The sequence below is a fragment of the Stegostoma tigrinum genome, chromosome 44 (assembly GCF_030684315.1).
Source record: "Stegostoma tigrinum isolate sSteTig4 chromosome 44, sSteTig4.hap1, whole genome shotgun sequence".
Lineage (NCBI taxonomy): Eukaryota > Metazoa > Chordata > Chondrichthyes > Orectolobiformes > Stegostomatidae > Stegostoma > Stegostoma tigrinum.
Window position 1 is genome coordinate 14,481,890 of NC_081397.1, and position 11,901 is coordinate 14,493,790.

The window sequence follows — 11,901 nt, forward strand, 5'->3', positions numbered from 1 at the left end:
CCGCATCTCTTGGATAAAGTTCGTGCCTTCATGTTGCTATAGAAAAGGGCCCCGTATCTAAATTGCACATGTGGAAAGACACCGGTATTAAGCTCTAGCTATTAAGGGAGGCATGCAGTTGAGTGTTATTCTACCCAGGCTAGGTAATTGAATATTCACCTTGCCAGCCCAAGGCTTAGAGCCACGAAGAGATCGTTCAAATTCTCTTTTCTCCTTGGCATAAGATGTCTTTCTGGCTACACGAAATAATGTCTAATCAGGCATAGAACTAAGAGTGCAGGCATACAGAAGTTGTTCTTTTCAAAAAAAAAGACAAGGAGCAGGAATAAGTCAATTGTCACTTCCAGCCAGCTCCGATTTTCATTGGAATCATGACTGATTATTCAGCTCAGCACTCTGCTCCCACTTTCTCCCCATACCTGTTAACCACTTTAGCTATTTGGACGATATATAACACTTTGTTTTGGAAAACCATCAGCGAATGACCTGAACTGCATTCTTTGGCAGATACTTCCGCAGGTGTATTACTCTCTAGGTGAAGACATTGAAGAAAGAACAAAGAAACCTACAGCACAGGAACAGGCCCTTCGGCTCTCCAAGCCTGAGCCGATCAAGATCCTCTGTCTAACCTGTCATCTATTTTCTAAGGGTCTGTGTCCCTTTGCTCCCTGCCCATCCATGTACCTGTCCAAATATATCTTAAAAGACGCCAACGTGTCAGCTCTACCACCTCCGCTAGCAACGCGTTCCAGGCGCCCACCACACTCTGTGTAAAGAACTTCCCATGCAGATTACCCTTAACCTTTACTCCTCTCACTTTGAACTCATGACCCTAGTAATTGAATCCCCCACTCTGGGAAAAAAGCTTCTTGCTATCCACTCTGTCTCTCTCCCTCATGATTTTGTAGACCTCAATCAGATCCCCGCCTCACTCTCCATCTTTCTAATGAAAATAATCTTAATCTACTCAACCTCTCTTCATAGCTAGCACCCTCCATACCAGGCAACATCCTGGTGAACCTCCCCTGCACCCTCTCCAAACTGTCCACATCCTTTTGGTAATGTGGCGACCAGAACTGTACACAGTATTCTAAATGTGGCCGAACTAAAGTCTTATACAACTGTAACATGACCTGCCAACTCTTGTACTCAAAACCCCGTCCGATGAAGGAAAGCATGCCATATGCCTTCTTGACCACCCTATTGACCTGCGTTGCCACCTTCAGGGAACAATGGACCTGAACACCCAGACCTCTCTGTTCATCAATTTTCCCTAGGACTTTTCCATTTACTGTATAGTTCGCCCTTGAATTTGATCTTCCAAAATGCATCACCTCGCATTTGCCCGGATATAATTCCATCTGGCATTTATCTGCCCAACTCTCCAGTCTATCTATTTCTCCAAATCATAGCCCTAAATCACCTAAATGGTATTCTTAAACCATAATCTCTGTTTCTCAACTCCCTAGTCATCGGGAACAATCTTCTTGCGTTTACTTTCTCGACTTCTGTTAGAATTTTCTAGGCGTATGCAAGATCACCCCGATTTATCGCAACCCCGAATGAATATAGTCGTAATTCATCTTTTTTGCTCTTCATGCACCCTCTGGCAAACTTCCATTGCACTCCGTCCATAGACAGAGCATCATTCCTCAAGTAAGGAGATCAAACCTGCACAGAATAGCCCCGTGGTCTTCTCACCAATGACGATATAGTTGCTGGAAAAAGACCCCCTCTAATCCTAAAAGTGAATGCCCTCGCAATAGACGTTGACACATCTTCTGCCTTCTTGTACTTGCACGCTTACAATTAGTGACTGCTCTCAAAGTTGATAACCTCACATTTACCCACTTTGTATTTCATCTATTTGCCCACAAGCTCAACTTGCCTGAATTCTACAGACGCACCTCTGAATCCTTCGGAGATTTGCATCATCTGTGAATTTGGAGGTGTCACATTCAATGACCCCATCAAAACCCACTTATCTTACTTGTTGGTGTTCCACGCCTGCCACCATTTATTTATCCACTTGTTTTAATTTTGCAAGCTAATCACTTATGCAGAGCTTCATCACAATCATTGTGAATGCTCAAGTAGGCCTTTTGTACTCTCACAGCATCATCAACTTAACGTCCTTGAAGGCTTTCAATGCACTTATCAAGCATGATTTCCCGTTCGTAAGCCATGATGAGTCTGCCCAATTCAGCCACATTTTGCAAGTGCGTGGGCATTAGGTATTAGATAATGAATCGTAGGATTTTGTACTTTATTGATATTTGGTTGATTGACGTATTTTCTTGTTCCTCTGTTTTCTTTTCTAAAATAGAACACATGATCTATCCTCCAACTCTTAGCAACTGTTCCAGGCTTCATGTAATTTTGTAAGGTGACCACCAATGCATCCATTATTTCTAGAGCATCTTCATTCTGCGATGTAGATTACTGGAATTGAAATATCCATCCGCCTTCATTCACATCCGTTTCCCACACACCATGTCCTTACCAACAGTGATTTCTTCAAGCCTTGACACTATATTCGCCAATATTTCTGTCCTTCTTTGTGAAAACAAAACTAAATTATGTTTTTTTTTACTGCTCTGTCACCTGTTTGTTCAAAGCAGATTTTGCCTTTTTTTCAGAGAGCAGGGGAAACTAATTTTTACTGATAATGTTCATCCTGTTGAGGCCAACAGCAACACGGATTCCATATACTGGTCATTATCCTACAGAGTATGGCACATCCTAGAATGAGTTCTACGATTTATAACGTCCAAAATATCAATCCAATATTTAACAAATTGGCAAATGTCAATGCGTGCAGGACGGATATGTTGGTCATGAAATGGTAGTAGAAAAGTATTTTTTAAAAAGGATTTAGATGCTTTAAAAGAAATAGGGAGGGTGGAAAAGCGGTGGAGGAGGTGCATTGCTCGTCAGGGCGAGTATAGCAGCTACTGAAGGGAAATTTGAGAATGATGTGCCTACAGAGTCACTTTGGGCTGAAGTCCAAAACAAGAGAGGAACAGTCACTTTGTGTTTTTTTTTGAGATCCTCTAATAGTTGCAGAGAAGTAGAGGAGCAGATCGGGAGGCAGATACTCGAAAGGTGCAGAAGCCACAGGGTTGTAGCCATGGGTGATTTCAACTTTCCAAATATTGATTGGAAACAATTCAGTTGTAAAAGTTCAGATGGAGTGAATTTTGTCCAGTGAGTTCAGGAAGGATTCCTCACACAATATGTAGATAGACTAACGCAACAAGAGGTCACTTCGGATTTGATGCTCGGCAATGACACGGGCCAGGTGTTAGACATGTTGGCAAGAGAGAATTTTGGCAATAGTGATCACAACTCAACTACTTTTAAAATAGTCATGGAAAAGGATAGGTACATACAGCAGGGTAAGGTTTATAACTGGGTGAAGAGTAATTACAATATTGTTAGGCAAGAACTGGGTACCATAAATTTGGAACAGAAGCTGTCAGGGAAGAGCACTATTAAAATGTGGAGATTGTTTAAGGATATTGCTTTACTGTGTGTGCTCGCTATGTTTGTCCTGAGCAGGCAGGGAAGATGCGGTTGAGTGAGGGAGCCTTGGATGTCAGGAGAGGTCAAACGGCTGGTTAAGAGGAAGAAGGATGTTTACTCAAGGTTTAGGAAACAAGGAATGGAAAAGACTCGAGAGGGATACAAGTTATCCAGGAAGGAGCTGAAGAAAGGGCTTAGGAGAGCTAAAAGGGGGCATTAGAAAACCTTGGCAGATAGGATCAAGGAAAACATGGCTTTGTAAGAATGTGAGGAATAAGAGAATGGCCAGAGAAAGGGTAGGGCCGAACAAGGATTGTAAAGGGAATTTGTGCATGGAGCCTAAAGAGATAGAAGAGATCCTTAATGAAGACCTTTCTTCGGTGTTCACAACTGAGAGGGACTTGTTTGTAGAGGGAGACAGTGTGAAACAGGCCGGTAGGTTAGAGGAGGTCAATGTTCGTAAGGAAGATGTACGAGGAATTTTGAGGAGCTTGAAAATAGATAAGTCCCCCGGGCCTGATGGGATTTATCCAAGGATTCTATGGGAAGTGAGGGAAGAGATTTGCAGGGCTTTTGGCGATGATCTTTTTGTCCTCACTGTCCATGGGAATAGTGCTGGAAGATTGGAGAGAGGCAAATGCCATTCCCTTGTTCAAAAAACGGAATAGGGATAACCCTGGAAATTACAGGCCAGTCAGTCTTAGGTCAGTGGTGGGCAAATTATTGGAAAGGGCTCTGAGAGATAGGATTTATGATCATTTGGAAAGGCACAGTTTGACTTGTGATAGTCAGCATGGATTTGTGAGGGATAGATCGTGCCTCACAAAACTTAGTCAATTCTTTGAAGAGGTGACAACTCATGTGGATGAAGGTAGAGCAGTGGATGTGGTATACATGGATTTAAGTAAGGTGTTTGCTAAGGTTCCCTACAGTAGGCTCATGTAGAAGGTAAGGAGGCATGGGGCACGGGGAAATGTGGCAGGTTCGATTCAGAATTGGCTGACCCTTAGAAGACAATGGGTAGTAATGGACGGAAAATATTCAACATGGTGTTCAATTACGAGTGGTGTACCACAAGGAACTGTTCTGTGTTCTCATCCATTTGTGATTGTTGTAAGTGAAATGTGAAAGGGAGAATATTTGTTCTGCTGATATGTAAGAAATTAGGTGCTAAGCTGCGTCATGGGTGCTTTGGCTCGCAGACAAATTGTGGTAATCCAATTATACTCTGCTCTCTGTAAATGTTGAACTAAAGCTAAAAAGGTCCAGAACTGTCTCGAGCAGCAGTTGAAAGTTCGGGAACTATGTATGTGTTGTTTTTGGGCAGCTGAACTTTGCCTCCAATGATAGGTGATTTAAGTCACTTGTGATCACTGTTGCAAGGCAGATAACTATGGAGAAGCACAAAAAGTTGTATCTTGCATAGGTGACTAACTGAGATGTAAAGTCCTATATAAAGAGAAGGTGGTTCCCTTACTGAGGGGCACCACTGTGCAATACACCATGTATAGTGTGGAATTTGTAGAATGATCCTCCACATTTGAAAGTGCTTACTTAAATAAATGACACTGCAAGTTAGCTGCCTGTTGATAGCGTGCATTTGTGTCAAGCGTAAATGTTAAGCAAAAAGAACTCAACTTGACACTGGGTCCTCCCCTGTTTGTGATTTTTGTAAATGATTTGGATGTAGGAGTGGAAGGGCGGATTACCAAGTTTGCCGCCCATACAAAGGTGGGCCACATTGTAGGCAATGTGAGGGTCTGTTCTAGGTCACAAAGGGACATTGATAGGATGCAGAGCTGGGCTGAGAAGTCGCAGATGGAGTTTAACCCTGAAAAGCATGAGGTGATTCATTTTGGAAGGACAAACCTGAAAGCAGAATACAGGGTTAACGGGAAAATTCTTGGCAACGTGAAGGAGCAGAAGGATCTTGGGGTTCATGTTCACAGTTCCCTGAAAGGCTGCCAGCCAGGTGGGTAGAGTTGTTAAGAAGGCGTATGGTGTGTTAGCTTTCATTAATAGAGGGATTGAGTTCAAGAGCAGTGAAGTTATGCTCCAGCTATACAAAAGCCTGGTTCTGCCGCATCTGGAGTATTGCGTCCAGTTCTGGTTGCCCCATTGCGGGAAAGATGCGGAATCATTGGAAAAGGTGCGGAGAAGATTTATCAGGATGTTGCCTCGAATGGAGGGAAGGCCTTACGAGGAAAGATTGAGAGAGCTAGGGGCTTTTCTCTTTAGAATGACGAAGGGTTAGAGGTGAATTAATGGTGGAGTACAAAATGATCAGAGGTATAGATAGAGTGGACAGCCAGAGATTTTTTGAGTGGAGGTAACTATTATGAGGGGGTATAATTTTGAAGTGAGTGGAGGTAGATATAGGGGAAACATCAGAGGTAGGTTATTTACTCAGAGAGTAGTAGGGGTGTGGAATGCATTGCCAGGGAGGATAGTGGAGTTAGCCTCCTGAGGGGCATTTAAGCGACTGTTAGATAGGCATATGGTTGATAGTACAAGATAGGGATGGAGGTTAGATAAACCTTAGGACTGGGGTAAAAATTCAGCAAAATATCGTGGGCTGACGGGCCTGTGCTGCTCTATGTTCTATGTTCTAAAAACTATAATATACAATATAACTGTGGATGTCAAAAATGACATTGATCCCTCCCTGGTGGATTAAAGAAAGTTGCAGTGGATTGTATATGATGTGATAGATGCTGGATCACTCTCCATTGTTCTGAGAAGGAGAGGCATTTAACTCTTCAGAAATGACACTACAGTGTGTTCAGACTTACACAGATTAAACTCAATCTTCATTAAACAACAGACTTACATTCTCTCTCTATCACAGATATTCATAAATATATGCACACAATCTCCAATGCATATAAACGTTTACACTGAAACCACATGCACAGAGGAACACATAACATCTGCATGCAATTTGATACATGCAAACGCGTTGAAAGGTTGACTAGTTCATTTAAGAATGATATCAGTTTATATCGCTGACAGAGGAGTCTCCACAAAGACAATACCTATTCATCTCACTGTGAGAGGATTAATTCCACGCAGAGGTGGTTCCCTCATATCTCACAGTGAACAATGCCTTCACACAGAGAACCGCTAGTGTCTCTCCCTTTTTTTTAATGCGGGATGCGACCATGCTTTCACTGCCAGTCGCGTTACTTGTGCAGTAAATGAGACAGGAGATTTCATTTTGAGATTGCGACAGCATCTCACGCAGCGAGAGGCCTCTCTTCACACGATGAACACCTGCAGTGCCATGAACAAAGGCAAGAGTCAGTAAGAGGGAGTGAGCCAAACATGATTGTGCCTGTCTTGCGATCAGCCTGATATCTTTAGTTGGAAATATGTTGGAATCAATTGTTAAGGAAATCCTGACAGCACATCTTGGAAAGCGTAATCTCTTTGAGCAGAATCAACATTCACCGAAGGAAATCGTGCCTACCAATTTATTAGATATTTTTGAGAAATTGTCAAACAGTGTAGATAGATGGGAGCTAGTAGGTGTGTTATGTTGATTATATGTATCCAAAATCGTTTCGACAAGAAAATACAGAACCTCTACAGTGTGGAAACTGGCCCTTCAGCCCAAGTCCACACTGAATCTCAAACCATTCCCCTCTAACCTACACCTCCCTGAACACTACAACATGACCAATCCATCCTAACCTGCACATCTTTGCACCGTGGGAGGAAACTGGAGCCCCCAGAGAAAAACCATGCAGACATGGGGAGACTGTGCAAATGCCACACAGACAGACACCTGAGGTGGGGATTGAACCTGGGTGACTAGTACTTTGAGGCTGCAGTGCTAACCACTGTGCCACCCTTCAAAGATTCCTTCATGGCCCCATAAAGATCAGTAAAGCAGCCAATGTGAGGAACCACTGGAGAAGGTGCGATCCTGAGCCAGTATTTTGCATCATTGCTCACTGTGGAGAAGGATGTGGAAGAGAAAGAACATAGAACATAGAACATTACAGCACAGTACAAGCTCTTTGGCCCTCGATGTTGTGCCGACCTGTCATACCGATCTCAAGCCCATCTACCCTACACTATTCCATGTACATCCATATGCTTATCCAATGACGACTTAAATGTACCTAAAGTTGGCGAATCTACGACCGTTGCAGACAAAGCATTCCATTCCCTTACTCTGAGTAAAGAAACTACCTCTGACATCTGTCCTACATCTTTCACCCGTCAATTTAAAGCTATGCCCCCTCGAGCTCGCCGTCACCATCCTAGGAAAATGGCTCTCCCTATCCACCCTATCTAACCCTCTGATTATTTTATATGTTTCAATTACGTCACTTCTCAACCTTCTTCTCTCTAATGAAAACAGCCTCAAGTCCCTCAGCCTTTCCTCGTAAGACCTTCCCTCCATACCAGGCAACATCCCAGTAAATCTCCTCTGCACCTTTCCAAAGCTTCCACATCCTTCGTATAATGCGGTGACCAGAACTGTACACAATACTCCAAGTGCGGCCGCACCAGAGTTTTGTACAGCTGCAGCTGGGTTCTGGAACTCGATCCCTCTATTAATAAAAGCTAAAACACTGTATGCCTTCTTAACAGCCCTGTCAACCTGGGTGGTAACTTTCAAGGATCTGTGTACATGGACACCGAGATCTCTCTGCTCATCTACACTACCAAGAATCTTACCATTAGCCCTGTACTTTGCCTTCTGGTTACTCCTACCAAAGTGCATCACCTCATACTTGTCTGCATTAAACTCCATTTGCCACCTCTCAGCCCAGCTCTGCAGCTTATCTATGAACAAGGGGAAATAAATAAGTCAACAAATCTTGAAAACAGTCAAAATTACAGAGGAGGAGGTACTGGTTGTCTTAAAACACATAAGGGTGAATAAATCCCTGATCGGGGTTTCCTAGAAATCCCTGGGAAATGAAAGGAATGATTGTTGTGGCTCATTGCTAAAATATCTGTATCATTGATAGGCACAGGTGAGGTGCCGACAGACTGGAGTTTGCCTGACATAGTATCACTATTCAAAAAACTTGGCAAGGGAAAGCCTGGGACTATAGATGGTGGGCAATCGTGTCGAACTAACTCGATTGGGTTTATCAAGAGGATTGATGAGGACAGAGTGGTACACAAAATTGATATGGAGCTCAGTAAGACATATGACACAGTTCCTCATGGTAGACTGATGAGCAAGGTTAGATCTCATGGAATACAGGAGAACTATCCATTTGGATACAGAACGAGCTCAAAGGTAGAAAACAGGGAGTGGTTGTGAGGAGTTGCTTTGCAGACTGGAGCCCTGTGACCAGGGGCGTAATACAAGGGTCTAGTGCTGGGTTGAACGTTTTTGTAACTTGTATCAACAATTTCCATGTGAACATAGAAATTATGGTTTGTAAGTTTGCAGATGGCACTAAAATTGGAAGTGTAGTCGACAGACAAGAAGATTATCTCAGATGACAATGGAGCCTTGATCAGATGGGCCAATGGCAGTTGGAGTTCAATTTGGATAAATGTGAGGTGCTTCGTTTTTGAAAGTCAAATTAGAGCAGGACTTGAATACTTAATGGGGGGGTCCTGGAGGGTGTTTCTGAGCAAAGACACTTTGGCGTCATGGCTTATAGTTCCTTGAAAGTACAGTCACAGGTAGACATGATAGTGAAAGAGGCACTCTGCATGTGCGCGTTCATTGTTTAGTGAATAGCATATCAGAGTTGGGAAGGCATGTTACAGTTGTACAGGACATTGGTCCCGCCACCTTTTGGGATACAGCGTGCAATTCTGAGCTCCCTGCTACAGAAAGCATGCTGCGAAACTTGAAAAGGTTCAGAAATTATTTACAGGCGTGTTGCCAGGTTTGGAGAGTTTGAGCAACAAGCAGAGGCTGGATAGATGTGGCGCTATTTTCCCTGGAGCATGGGAGGCTGCGGGGTGACCCTACTGAAGTTTATAAAAGCATGAGGGGAGTGGATATGGTGAATAGACAAGGAATTTTCCCCAGGATGGTAGAGCCCGAAACTAGAGGGGACTACTAGGTTTGAGGTGAGAGGGGGGGAAGAATGAAAAGGAGGCAGGGGGGCAACTTATTTTCATGCAAGTGATGGTTCTTGTATGGAATGAGCTGCCAGAGGAAGCAATTGAAGGTACAATTATAACATTTAAAACGCATCTTGATGGTATGCGACTAAGAAGGGCTTAGAGGAACATGGACCAAAGGCTCGCAAATGAGATGAGATTTATTTTGGATATCTTGTTGGCATGGGTGAATTTGACTAACGGGTCTGTTCCAATGCTGCACAGCTCTATGACTCTATAAACCCCAAAAAGGCAAAGTCATACGGAATGAGTCCACAGACGCAGAAGTAACAAGTTGACATGGAGAGATAATTGGGTTTAGGCGTGAAACAATGATTATGTTTTTTTTCAAACTGAGACCATTGGGGTTTCACTGAAACAGTGCTGGGACTGGAAGTGTTTAAAATATATATGAGTCACTTGGAGGAGGGAAGCAAATGTCATGAGTCCAGATTTCCAGATGACACAACAAGCAGGTTGCGATTGGCAAAGGAATGGTTCACAGAGAGGCATAGATATGTTAAGTAGGTGGGAAAAAATTGGCAGATAGAACGCAACGTGGCATGAGCACGAAGTTGTTCATTTCGGCTAGGACAACAAAAGTCCTAAAATCGTTTAAATGCAGACAATCTGCAAAAGACTACAATGTTCTTTGAACGTGGGCTTGCCTCGCGCACAGCCAATGGTGCAGTTTGAATTCAATTTTAAAAATCCAGAATTAAGAATCTACTCATGGCCAACGAATTACTGCCGATTGTCGGAAAAGCAAACAAATAAACAAAAAAAAATTGGTTCACTGATGTTCTTCAGGGGAAAGAAAAAACGTCTGCCAGCTTCACCTGATCTGGCCTACACGTAACTCCAGATCATAACAATGTGGGTGAATCTCAATTGTGCTTTGCAATGGCTTAGTTTTCCTTTCAGTTCTGCTCATCGCTGTGAGGTCTCAATTAAGTGAGGCTAAAAGGAACACCTGCAATTGAACTAGGAACCAGATAAGACCACAGCAGAAGGAGCCCTGTTGACCACGTAATGTCCTCCTTACTAGCATGTGGGAGCAAATGCCAAATCCCTGAGCTCGATCTCAAAAACTAGCCAAGTGTGCAAACTAACGCAGCCATACTCACAGATTCATACCTTACAGATAATGCCTCGAGACCCAACAACCACCATCCCTGGTATGTATTGTGCCTCGCCGGAAGGACAGATATGGCAGAGATGCTGGCATGGTTGCATGCCATCGGGAACGAGTTACCCTGGGATTCCTGAATGTCAGCTCCATGGCTCGTGGCGACACGTTAAATATGGATGAGTAAACTTCCTGCTGATGATCATCCAACCTCAGGTGGTTAATCGGTACTCCTCTGTGTAGAGCAGAACTTTGAGGAAGCGAGAGGGATGGCAAGGCGCAAAATTTACCCCATGTGGGGGATTTCAATGTCCACCAATAGTGGCTCGGCTGCAGTACTCTCGATCATGCTGCTTGGTTCATAAAGAACGCAGCTGTTAGACTGGGTCTGCAGCAGGTGGTGAGGGAACCAACAAGAGGGAGAAACATATTTGCCCTCATCCTCACCAAACTTGCAGCTGAAGATACACCTATCCATCACATTGTTGGTAAGAGCGACCAAAGAACATTCCTTGTGCAGACAAAGCCTTCATTGGGAATAACCTGCATGGCTTTGTGTGCCAATACTACTGTGATCGATGGGATAGGCTTTGAACAGATCTAGAAATTCAAGACTGGACGCCATCAAGGCGCTGTGAGCCATAAACACCAGCGCAATTATCCTCTAGAACAATCTGCAACTTAATCGCCTGGCATATCCCCACCCAACCATTATCCTCAAGCAAGGAGATCATCCCTAGTTCATTGGAGAAGTCAGGAGGGTATGCCTTTCTGAAGATGAGGTGGCAAACTGATGAAGACACCAACCAGGACTACCTCCACGCCAACAGTATAAGCAGCGAGTGACAAGCAGAACGGAGCGATCCCGCAACAGCGTTGAGGATCTAAGCTCTGAAGTCCTGCAGCATTCAATGTTCAATGGTGTGGACAATCAGAAAGTTCACCAATTGTCCTCAATGATGGAACACCCCAGCACATCAGCGCAAAAGATAATGCTGAATCTTTGCAATGGTCTTCAGCCAAGTGGATGATCCAACTGGGCCTCCTTTAGTGGTCTCCATCTTTACAGGCACTTGGCTCCAGCCAACTCGATTCACTCTACGTTATATCAAGAAACCGCCTCTCCCCGACACAAGCTGTTACAGCGGTACCACAGCATC